Source organism: Anomaloglossus baeobatrachus, chromosome 4 (genome assembly GCF_048569485.1).
Source record: "Anomaloglossus baeobatrachus isolate aAnoBae1 chromosome 4, aAnoBae1.hap1, whole genome shotgun sequence".
NCBI classification, from domain to species: domain Eukaryota; kingdom Metazoa; phylum Chordata; class Amphibia; order Anura; family Aromobatidae; genus Anomaloglossus; species Anomaloglossus baeobatrachus.
This window is the reverse complement of record NC_134356.1, coordinates 669,654,292-669,667,124: the sequence shown is the minus strand read 5'-3', so window position 1 is coordinate 669,667,124 and position 12,833 is coordinate 669,654,292.

The window sequence follows — 12,833 nt, the reverse complement described above, 5'->3', positions numbered from 1 at the left end:
TCCACCTGCGGCACTAAAAACACGCTCTGACAAAACGCTAGCAGCAGGGCAGGCCAGGACTTCCAAGGCGTAGAGAGCCAATTCATGCCACGTGTCCAGCTTGGATACCCAATAATTGTAAGGCACAGAGGAATGTCGGAGTACAGTTGTTCGATCTGCAAGGTACTCCTTCAGCATCTGGGCAAACTTAGGATTTCTTGTGGCACTACCCCGCACCTCAGGGGCTGTGGTACGTGAGGGGCTGAGAAAACTGTCCCACATCTTAAAGACTGTTCCCCTACCTCTGGCGGATTGGACTTGTGCCTCTCTCGGCTGTACGCCTCGGTTGTCCACTGATTCATGACCTATGCCGCTAGCGTTTTGTGAGGGGAATGCTTTGCCTACTTCCGTGACTATGGCCTTCCGGAACTGCTGCATTTTGGTTGACCTCTCCTCCACGGGAATAAGAGACAAAAAGTTCTCCTTGTAGCGTGGGTCTAACAGTGTTACCAACCAGTAATGATTGTCGGCCAAGATGTTCTTAACGCGAGGGTCACGAGACAGGCAGCTTACCATAAAGTCAGCCATGTGCGCCAGACTCTTAACAGCCAGGACTTCAGTAGCCTGACCAACAAGATGACTGAACATGCTGTCCTCCTCCTCCTCCTCCTCCTCCTCCTCCTCATCTACCCTGTCCTCTGGCCAGCCACGCTGAACCGAGGATATGACTGGTGTGCATGTCATATCCTCAATTTGGCCAGAGAGTTGCTCCATGTCTTCATCCTCCTCCTCGTCATAGTCCTCCACTGCATTTTGTGATGAGACGAGGCTGGGCTGTGTGTTATCATCACCCACACCCACTACTGTTTCTTGCTGCAACTCATCGCGCTCCGCCTGCAATGCATCATGTTTGTTTTTCAGCAGAGACCGTTTTAGAAGGCAGAGTAGCGGTATGGTGACGCTAATAATGGCGTCATCACTAGTGATGAGCGAGTACTAAAAAGCTCGGGTGCTCGAAGCTCGGGCCGAGCATCCCAAGATACTCGTGTACTCGGGCCGAGCAACGAGCCCAATGTTATCCTATGGGAGACCCGAGTATTTTTGTGAAATGACCCCCCGGCAGCATGGAGAAACCCTAAAAATGTCACAAAAGTCTCAGAAGAGTGCTCAAATGACATGGCAACAGCATGGGGAAGACCCCTTGAAGCATTTATCACTGAAAAGTCACAGCTGTGAACAATTTTGTCCGCGTTTTACGCCATTTTTACGGACTCACCAGAAAACCTTCCAAAATGACCCCAAAATGATTTTTCATGGCAGAAATGTTAAGGGCACATACGCAATAGTGAGATAGAGCTGGTGTATGTTACTTTTTGAGATTAATACATGAAAGATTTTACGTGAAAACATTGTGTGGCACTCCGATGTCCCTGAGAAGAGACGTACATGAAGGCCTCTTGAGTCTAATGTGCCCATTTTGAGGAAGTGAGTCTTTGTAGTATTTTCCTTTGCCAGGCCAGTCCAAAATTGTGAGGTTCACCAATGCCCCTGCATACAGACGTGCATGAGGGCCTGTAAACCTGAAGTGCCCATTGGAAGGAAGTGGGTCTATTGTAGTATAGCCCTTAGGCAGGGCAGCCAAAAATTGGGAGGCTCCACGTTTTCCCTGGATAGAGACGTGCATGAGGGCCTGTAAACCTGAAGTGCCCATTGGAAGGAAGTGGGTGTATTATAGTATAGCCCTTAGGCAGGGCAGCCAAAAATTGGGAGGCTCCACGTTGTCCCTGGATAGAGACGTGCATGAGGGCCTGTAAACCTGAAGTGCCCATTGGAAGGAAGTGGGTCTATTGTAGTATAGCCCTTAGGCAGGGCAGCCAAAAATTGGGAGGCTCCACGTTGTCCCTGGATAGAGACGTGCATGAGGGCCTGTAAACCTGAAGTGCCCATTGGAAGGAAGTGGGTGTATTATAGTATAGCCCTTAGGCAGGGCAGCCAAAAATTGGGAGGCTCCACGTTGTCCCTGGATAGAGACGTGCATGAGGGCCTGTAAACCTGAAGTGCCCATTGGAAGGAAGTGGGTCTATTGTAGTATAGCCCTTAGGCAGGGCAGCCAAAAATTGGGAGGCTCCACGTTGTCCCTGGATAGAGACGTGCATGAGGGCCTGTAAACCTGAAGTGCCCATTGGAAGGAAGTGGGTGTATTGTAGTATAGCCCTTAGGCAGGGCAGCCAAAAATTGGGAGGCTCCACGTTGTCCCTGGATAGAGACGTGCATGAGGGCCTGTAAACCTGAAGTGCCCATTGGAAGGAAGTGGGTGTATTATAGTATAGCCCTTAGGCAGGGCAGCCAAAAATTGGGAGGCTCCACGTTGTCCCTGGATAGAGACGTGCATGAGGGCCTGTAAACCTGAAGTGCCCATTGGAAGGAAGTGGGTCTATTGTAGTATAGCCCTTAGGCAGGGCAGCCAAAAATTGGGAGGCTCCACGTTGTCCCTGGATAGAGACGTGCATGAGGGCCTGTAAACCTGAAGTGCCCATTGGAAGGAAGTGGGTCTATTGTAGTATAGCCCTTAGGCAGGGCAGCCAAAAATTGGGAGGCTCCACGTTGTCCCTGGATAGAGACGTGCATGAGGGCCTGTAAACCTGAAGTGCCCATTGGAAGGAAGTGGGTGTATTGTAGTATAGCCCTTAGGCAGGGCAGCCAAAAATTGGGAGGCTCCACGTTGTCCCTGGATAGAGACGTGCATGAGGGCCTGTAAACCTGAAGTGCCCATTGGAAGGAAGTGGGTGTATTATAGTATAGCCCTTAGGCAGGGCAGCCAAAAATTGGGAGGCTCCACGTTGTCCCTGGATAGAGACCTGTTAGGTTCTTAGAGCCTCCGTGCTTGCATTTAAAAAACGCACGTGTGTGCCTGTTGGTGGCAGCTTTCCGCTGCATTTGTGTGAGTTTTGCAAAAACTTGGATATAACGCACAAGTCTAGTGAATAATACACATCAGCACAGCATTGCAAAATGCGCAAGGGCGTTGTCAACGAACAAGGAAGTGGACGTGATGGTGGTGCAGGCAGAGACCGAGGTTGTGTGCAAGCTCTAATTTCGCCACAACAAAGGGCCACATCTAGTCGCTCGCACGTCCTGTCCCAAATTCTTGGGGACCGCAGCAGTACACCGCTCTTGAACCAAGACCAGTGTCAACAAGTTGTTAGTTGGATAGCGGATAATGCTTCTAGTCAGATTGGCACCACCACAAACACTCTGTCTTCCACACGGTCAAGTGTCAGTAGCCGTGATACTGCACCGCACATTTCAGAACCTGATCCTCCTTCCTACCACCAGGCCGAGTACACGTCCACGGACATTACTGATCCCACACTTGTACACTCGGAAGAGCTGTTCGTTCACGTTTCCATTCACAAATTCTGGCCTTTCGCCAGCTCCTGTTGAAGTGGGCCATGACGAGATTGTATGTACAGATGCCCAAATATTTGAGCAGCCACATTCTCACGAAGTTGGCAACGTGTCTCAACAAGGGGTGGACGATGATGAGACACAATTGTCAGGAAGTCAGGAGGAGGAGCAGGGTGCGGAAGAGGAAGACGACGTGGTGGATGATCCAGTAACTGACCCAACCAGGCAGGAGGATATGCAGAGCGAGGACAGCAGTGCACAGGGGGAGGGAGGCGTAGCATCACAACAGGCAGTAAGAAGCAGAGTGGTGGCCCCAGGCAGACGTCAGGCAACTGTTCCCCGGAACAACACGACACAAGGTGCCTGTACAAATGTTAGGTCTTCCTGAGTCTGGCTGTAATACTATTGTATGTATTGAGGATTTCGATTGCGTTAGGGCAATGACAACCAGAGACGAGTTCTTGGTGCAAGACGTTTATAATATGCAACCAGCAAATATGTACATAAACGGAACAAAAACACAGTAGAATATAAATACAGGAAATACCTTCCAGGGACGGAGCGAAAGGGAATTCCCGGGACCGCGCACCGGACTCCCCCAGGGAGACCACCAAGAGCGAACCCCTATACAGGGACTGTCTGGCAATCACCCCAGAAGCCCTAAATGCGCAGCAGCCGGGACACAAAAGGGCAATAGGTAAGTCCAAAAATCTCCGTACGTGATGTGAGTCCAGAGTGGTATTAAACGGAAGGAACCGGGCAGAAGTGCCGACCAAAGACGGCAAACGGAGTCCGGGCACAGCTAGATGATACCAGATGAAGTCCAGAGTCGGTGTCGGTTGTTTTCCAAGAGGATCCGAATAACAATCAGGAACCAAAAGCAGCAGGGCAGGAGCACACAGGAAGCAGTATACTCAGGCACTGGACTAAGCTTTAGGGGCGGCTTTTAAACAGATGGACAGGAAGTAGGGCAACAGAACAGAAAACTCCATGTTAACAAAGGGCAAGCTCTTTCAAAAGAAAACTGGAAAACCCGGAACTCTGACACTGGCAGTTTTTTAAGTTGGCTCCAGATGATTCTAAAAAGGCCATTTGCAACACCTGCCATGCCAGCATCAGCAGGGGTACCAAAACTAGCAGCCTGACCACCACCAGCATGATCAGGCACATGTCAGCCAAGCACCCGACTTTGTGGGAAGTACAACAGAGTCGAGGAGCAGTGCTTGCTGATGTCACTGCTACGTCTTCGCTGGTTGTGCATGCGAGCCAATCCCCTGTCCATGCTGCTTGCGAACAAGCCTCCTCCACTCCTGCACCTGCAGTTGCCTACGCAGAAAGAACACCATCATCAAGCACGTCCTTGTCCCAGCGCAACGTTCAGTTATCCATTCAGCAAACCTTTGAACGCAGGCGCAAATACACTGCCAACACCCCACATGCCACAGTTCTAAATGCTAACATTTCGCGACTGCTTGCGCTGGAAATGTTGCCTTTTAGGCTGGTTGAGACAGAAGCATTCCGCAACCTGATGGTGGCAGCTGTCCCACATTACTCGGTCCACAGCCGCCACTATTTCTCCCGGTGTGCCGTCCCCGCATTGCATAACCACGTGTCACAAAACATCACACGTGCCCTGAACAACGCTGTTTCAGCCAAAGTCCACCTAACCACAGACACGTGGACAAGTGCATGTGGGCAAGGCCGCTACATCTCGTTGACGTCACACTGGGTTAATATTGTGCAAGCTGGGACCCAGTCTGAGCGAGGGACGGAACACGTCCTTCACACACCAAGTTTTGCAGGCCCTACCTCAGTCAGGGTTTCACACACACTCTACAGCTCCGGAATGTCATGCTCCTCAGCCTCCTCCTCCTCCTGCGCATCCTGATCCACTTTACCCTCCACACCAGTCCCAAGCTGGAAGTGTCGTGGGCGGAGGAGGGGACGGTGCGCTCTCCCACTGCTCGGGTCCGGCTGACGCTGCTCTATGGCTGCTCCTGCTCGTTGGCTCGAGCGATGGCCGGATCCCGGGGACTCGAGCGGCGCTACTCGCCCGTGAGTGAAAAGGGGTGGTTTGGGTTTTGGGGATATTGTCCGTGACGCCACCCACGGTTGTGGTGATTGTGTGGACACCACCGCTGCTCTGGACGGGGATCCCGGGAGCCTGTGACAGGGAGCAGCTTTGTTGTTATTTCTCCCCTCCGTGGGTAGGGGGGTTGGTTGTCCCGGGGCCAGGTGATGGGGTAGACATGGATGACAGGCGGGTTGCGGGGCCTGATGAGGTGCAGGGTCGCAGGGGCAGCGCTGTGCCGCACGGCACGGAGGTACTCACTCAGCCCAATGATGATGACACAGTTCACGGTTAAACAAGTGGCTGGATGGACGGGTCACTCGGACGGCTGCGGTTGTTCCTCCCTGCAGGTTAGTGATGACTGTCTCTCCCTGCACCTAAGTTAAGTGTTGGTAGTGATGGTTTCCCAATGGTAACCCGCTCCCCGACCTGGATATGGGCCGGAGGAGCCCCTTTTGCCCACAGGCGCTGGCCCTGGGAGACGGTTGCCCTTGGCGGTGGCTGTGTCTCCCCTTCACGGTTGTACGGTTGCCTTCTATCTGGACTTGGCTGTTTGGAAACCCTGAGGTTCCCTTCACTAACGGATTTGTCAAATTCACGGCGACACCAAGCCTTGCCGGGATCCGAAAGTCCTCTGCCAATGGTGCTGGCTTCTCTTTGTATACCGGTCCGGTACGGCTGGGTCACCACCCGTCCACGGTCCTTACGGCAGACTCCAATCGGCCTCCACTGCAGACGGTCACCACATCCTGCCAACCTTGCTGTCCTGTCCGGGCCACACACCCGGACCAACTTCAGGCTCTTTGCTGTCACTTTTCTCCTCTCTACTACTTTCCTCCTTCCACTTCCTCAGCTTAACTCTCACTGCCTGTGTTTTCCCTCCTCCTCGGTGGGTGGAGACCAAACGCCTGGCTCCACACCCTGGTGTGGACAACAGCCCCTGGGGAAGGCAACAAGGATTTTGTGTTTTGACTATGATATGCCTGCAGGGAGTGTGGGGTGTTTAAGTGTTGTGCTCTGTGGCCCCTGGCTTGTCCAGGGCGACACAGAAGCACTGCAGCACTGCCTCGGCGAAGCGGCAACAGGCAGTGCTGAAGCTAATCTGCATAGGTGACAAACCCCACAATGCAGAAGAGGTGTGGACAGCTCTGAAACAGCAGGCAGATCACTGGCTCACAACTCTGAACCTAAAGCCAGGAAAGGTCGTGTGTGACAATGGCCGGAACCTGGTGGCAGCTTTGAGGCGAGGCCAGCTGACACATGTTCCATGCGTGGCCCATGTGCTCAACCTCGTGGTTCAGCGGTTTCTAAAGTCATACTCAGAGCTGTCTGATCTGCTGGTAAAAGTTCGCCGCCTGTCTGCACATTTTCGAAAGTCACCTACTGCTTCAGCCGGCCTTGCCGGCTTAAGACGCCGTTTGCATCTTCCGGCACACAAACTGGTGTGTGATGTCCCCACGCGTTGGAATTCAACTCTGCACAAGTTGGTCAGGATATGTGAGCAGAAGAGGGCAGTTGTTGAGTACCTGCATCACCTAAGCCGTCGGGAAATGGGTCAAACTCCACACATAACACCTGAGGAGTGGAGATGGATGTCCGACCTATGCACCATCCGCCAAAACTTTGAGGACTCCACCAAGATGGTGAGCGGCGATGACGACATTATTAGCGTCACCATACCGCTTCTCTGCCTTCTAAAATGGTCTCTGCTCAAAAAACAACCATGATGCATTGCAGGCGGAGCGCGATGAGTTTGAGCAAGAAACAGTAGTGGGTGTGGGTGATGATAACACACAGCCCAGCCTCGTCTCATCACAACGTGCAGTGGAGGACTATGACGAGGAGGAGGATGAAGACATGGAGCAACTCTCTGGCCAAATTGAGGATATGACATGCAGTCATATCCTCGGTTCAGCGTGGCTGGCCAGAGGACAGGGTAGATGATGAGGAGGAGGAGGAGGAGGACAGCATGTTCAGTCATCGTGTTGGTCAGGATACTGAAGTGATGGCTGTTAAGAGTCTGGCACACATGGCTGACTTTATGGTAAGCTGCCTGTCTCGTGACCCTCGCGTTAAGAACATCTTGGCCGACAATCATTACTGGTTGGTAACACTGTTAGACCCACGCTAAAAGGAGAACTTTATGTCTCTTATTCCCGAGGCGGAGAGGTCAGGCAAAATGCAGCAGTTCCAGAAGGCCATAGTCACGGAAGTAGGCAAAGCATTCCCCTCACAAAACGCTAGCGGCATAGGTCATGAATCAGTGGACAACCGAGGCGTACAGCCGAGAGAGGCACAAGTCCAATCCGCCAGAGGTAGGGGAACAGTCATTAAGATGTGGGACAGTTTTCTCAGCCCCTCACGTACCACAGCCCCTGAGGTGCGGGGTAGTGCCACAAGAAATCCTAAGTTTGCCCAGATGCTGAAGGAGTACCTTGCAGATCGAACAACTGTACTCCGACATTCCTCTGTGCCTTACAATTATTGGGTATCCAAGCTGGACACGTGGCATGAATTGGCTCTCTACGCCTTGGAAGTCCTGGCCTGCCCTGCTGCTAGCATTTTGTCAGAGCGTGTTTTTAGTGCCGCAGGTGGAATCATTACAGATAAACGCACCCGCCTGTCAACTGTAAATGCTGACAGGCTGACTCTGATCAAGATGAACAAGGGTTGGATTTGGCCAGACTTCACCACACACACCAACAGCAAATTACAGCGGAATTTAAAGTTTGTAACGGGAATTTGCCATGTACCTCCACTCACCCATGGTAACACACTTCTGGACTTTGGCTAATCGCTGGACTGCTCCTCCTTCTCCTCATGCGCCATCATGGTGACCGTTACAATAGTTAAGCCGTTGTTTCAGGTATACCCCCAGTGGTAAATTTTTTCGCCCATTCTTTCTGAATGGGCATTACAACGACAGGAGACCCGCTCCTTTGCAATGGGAACAATGTTTTGAGGCCCTCATGCACATCTCTATCCAGGGACAATATGGAGCCTCCCAATTTTTGGCTGCCCTGCCTAAGGGCTATACTACAATAGACCCACTTCCTTACAATGGGCACTTCATGTTTACAGGACATCATGCACGTCTCTATCCAGGGACAATATGGAGCCTGACGCTGCCACCGACTGCCACACACGTGCTGTTTTTAAATGCAAGCACGGACGCAATAAGAACCTAACTGGTTTTTAGGAGCGACAATTACATACTGAGAAGTCTGACACTATCAGACACTGCTGACTGACGTGTATTATACACTAGACTTGTGCGTTATATAATAGTTTGTGCAAAACGCGCACCTGTACGCTGCCACCGACTGCCAAACACGTGCTGTTTTTAAATGCAAGCACGGACGCAATAAGAACCTAACTGGTTTTTAGGAGCGACAATTACTGAGAAGTCTGACACTATCAGACACTGCTGACTGACGTGTATTATACACTAGACTTGTGCGTTATATAATAGTTTGTGCAAAACGCGCACCTGTACCCTGCCACCGACTGCCACACACGTGCTGTTTTTAAATGCAAGCACGGACGCAATAAGAACCTAACTGGTTTTTAGGAGCGACAATTACTGAGAAGTCTGACACTATCAGACACTGCTGACTGACGTGTATTATACACTAGACTTGTGCGTTATATAATAGTTTGTGCAAAACGCGCACCTGTACCCTGCCACCGACTGCCACACACGTGCTGTTTTTAAATGCAAGCACGGACGCAATAAGAACCTAACTGGTTTTTAGGAGCGACAATTACTGAGAAGTCTGACACTATCAGACACTGCTGACTGACGTGTATTATACACTAGACTTGTGCGTTATATAATAGTTTGTGCAAAACGCGCACCTGTACGCTGCCACCGACTGCCACACACGTGCTGTTTTTAAATGCAAGCACGGACGCAATAAGAACCTAACTGGTTTTTAGGAGCGACAATTACTGAGAAGTCTGACACTATCAGACACTGCTGACTGACGTGTATTATACACTAGACTTGTGCGTTATATAATAGTTTGTGCAAAACGCGCACCTGTACCCTGCCACCGACTGCCACACACGTGCTGTTTTTAAATGCAAGCACGGACGCAATAAGAACCTAACTGGTTTTTAGGAGCGACAATTACTGAGAAGTCTGACACTATCAGACACTGCTGACTGACGTGTATTATACACTAGACTTGTGCGTTATATAATAGTTTGTGCAAAACGCGCACCTGTACCCTGCCACCGACTGCCACACACGTGCTGTTTTTAAATGCAAGCACGGACGCAATAAGAACCTAACTGGTTTTTAGGAGCGACAATTACATACTGAGAAGTCTGACACTATCAGACACTGCTGACTGACGTGTATTATACACTAGACTTGTGCGTTATATAATAGTTTGTGCAAAACGCGCACCTGTACGCTGCCACCGACTGCCACACACGTGCTGTTTTTAAATGCAAGCACGGACGCAATAAGAACCTAACTGGTTTTTAGGAGCGACAATTACTGAGAAGTCTGACACTATCAGACACTGCTGACTGACGTGTATTATACACTAGACTTGTGCGTTATATAATAGTTTGTGCAAAACGCGCACCTGTACGCTGCCACCGACTGCCACACACGTGCTGTTTTTAAATGCAAGCACGGACGCAATAAGAACCTAACTGGTTTTTAGGAGCGACAATTACTGAGAAGTCTGACACTATCAGACACTGCTGACTGACGTGTATTATACACTAGACTTGTGCGTTATATAATAGTTTGTGCAAAACGCGCACCTGTACCCTGCCACCGACTGCCACACACGTGCTGTTTTTAAATGCAAGCACGGACGCAATAAGAACCTAACTGGTTTTTAGGAGCGACAATTACTGAGAAGTCTGACACTATCAGACACTGCTGACTGACGTGTATTATACACTAGACTTGTGCGTTATATAATAGTTTGTGCAAAACGCGCACCTGTACCCTGCCACCGACTGCCACACACGTGCTGTTTTTAAATGCAAGCACGGACGCAATAAGAACCTAACTGATTTTTAGGAGCGACAATTACATACTGAGAAGTCTGACACTATCAGACACTGCTGACTGACGTGTATTATACACTAGACTTGTGCGTTATATAATAGTTTGTGCAAAACGCGCACCTGTACGCTGCCACCGACTGCCACACACGTGCTGTTTTTAAATGCAAGCACGGACGCAATAAGAACCTAACTGGTTTTTAGAAGCGACAATTGCATACTGAGAAGTCTGACACTATCAGACACTGCTGACTGACGTGTATTATACACTAGACTTGTGCGTTATATAATAGTTTGTGCAAAACGCGCACCTGTACGCTGCCACCGACTGCCACACACGTGCTGTTTTTAAATGCAAGCACGGACGCAATAAGAACCTAACTGGTTTTTAGGAGCGACAATTACTGAGAAGTCTGACACTATCAGACACTGCTGACTGACGTGTATTATACACTAGACTTGTGCGTTATATAATAGTTTGTGCAAAACGCGTACCTGTACCCTGCCACCGACTGCCACACACGTGCTGTTTTTAAATGCAAGCACGGACGCAATAAGAACCTAACTGGTTTTTAGGAGCGACAATTACTGAGAAGTCTGACACTATCTGGACTGTTTTACACTGTGTACACCAGCCCCAGATATGATGAAGGCTGGTATACGGTCACCACTAGGAATGGCTATATACCCTGCCTGCCTGCCTGTATACTGCTACAATAGTCCTGACAAGGACTCTTCTGGTCACTAGCCTGTATTCCGACCTGGCTATACCCTGCCTGTATATAGCAACAATAGTCCTGAGAAGGACTCTGCTACTGTACTCCGACCTGGCTATACCCTGCCTGCCTGTATACAACTAGAATAGTCCTGAGAAGGACTTCTGGTCACACTGTTTGCAGCCCTGCTCCGGAACTAACTATAAAGGGCCGCAAAGCTTTCCCTGAATCAGCGACACTCTCCCTACACTGAATGTCTGAATAGCTGTGAGCAGAGCACAGCGCGCCGGCCGATATAAAGGCTCGGTCACGCTGTGCAGGCCGGCCAATCACTTCAATTCCACAACTAACAGGGCTGTGGCATTGCAGTGGTCTGCCAGCCAATCCCTGCATGAGGGCTGGCTCTCAAAAGAGCGCCAACATGCAGAAATGAAGACCACGAGTACAGCACGAATATCGCGAGATTACTCGGTCCCCGCCGAGCAGCCCGAGTACAGCGATACTCGTGCGAGTACCGAGTAGTGACAAGCATGCTCGCTCATCACTAGTCATCACCACTCATCATCTTGGTGGAGTCCTCAAAGTTTTGGAGGATGGTACATAGGTCTGACATCCATCTCCACTCCTCAGGTGTTATGTGTGGAGTTTGACCCATTTCCCGACGGCTTAGGTGATGCAGGTACTCAACAACTGCCCTCTTCTGCTCACATATCCTGACCAACATGTGCAGAGTTGAATTCCAATGCGTGGGGACATCACACACCAGTCTGTGAGCCGGAAGATGCAAACTGTGCTGAAAGCCGGCAAGGCCGGCTGAAGCAGTAGGTGACTTTCGAAAATGTGCAGACAGGCGGCGAACTTTTACCAGCAGATCAGACAGCTCTGGGTATGACTTTAGAAACCGCTGAACCACGAGGTTGAGCACATGGGCCACGCATGGAACATGTGTCAGATGGCCTCGCCTCAAAGCCGCCACCAGGTTCCGGCCATTGTCACACATGACCTTTCCTGGCTTTAGGTTCAGAGGTGTGAGCCAGTGATCTGCCTGCTGTTTCAGAGCTGTCCACAGCTCTTCTGCATTGTGGGGTTTGTCACCTATGCAGATTAGCTTCAGCACAGCCTGTTGCCGCTTCGCCGAGGCAGTGCTGCAGTGCTTCCAGCTTGTGACTGGTGTGGAGGGTACAGTGGATGAGGATGCACAGGAGGAGGAGGAGGCTGAAGAGCATGACATTCCGGAGCTGTAGAGTGTGGGTGAAACACTGACTGAGGTAGGGCCTGCAAACCTTGGTGTGGGAAGGACGTGTTCCGTCCCTCGCTCAGACTGGGTCCCAGCTTCCATAATATTAACCCAGTGTGCCGTCAACGAGATGTAGCGGCCTTGCCCACAAGCACTTGTCCACGTGTCTGTGGTTAGGTGGACCTTGGGTGAAACAGCGTTGTTCAGGGCACGTGTGATGTTTTGTGACACGTGGTTATGCAACGCGGGGACGGCACACCGGGAGAAATAGTGGCGGCTGGGGACCGAGTAACGTGGGACAGCTGCCGCCATCAGGTCACGGAATGCTTCTGTCTCCACCAGCCTAAAAGGCAACATTTCCAGCGCAAGCAGTCGCGAAATGTTAGCATTT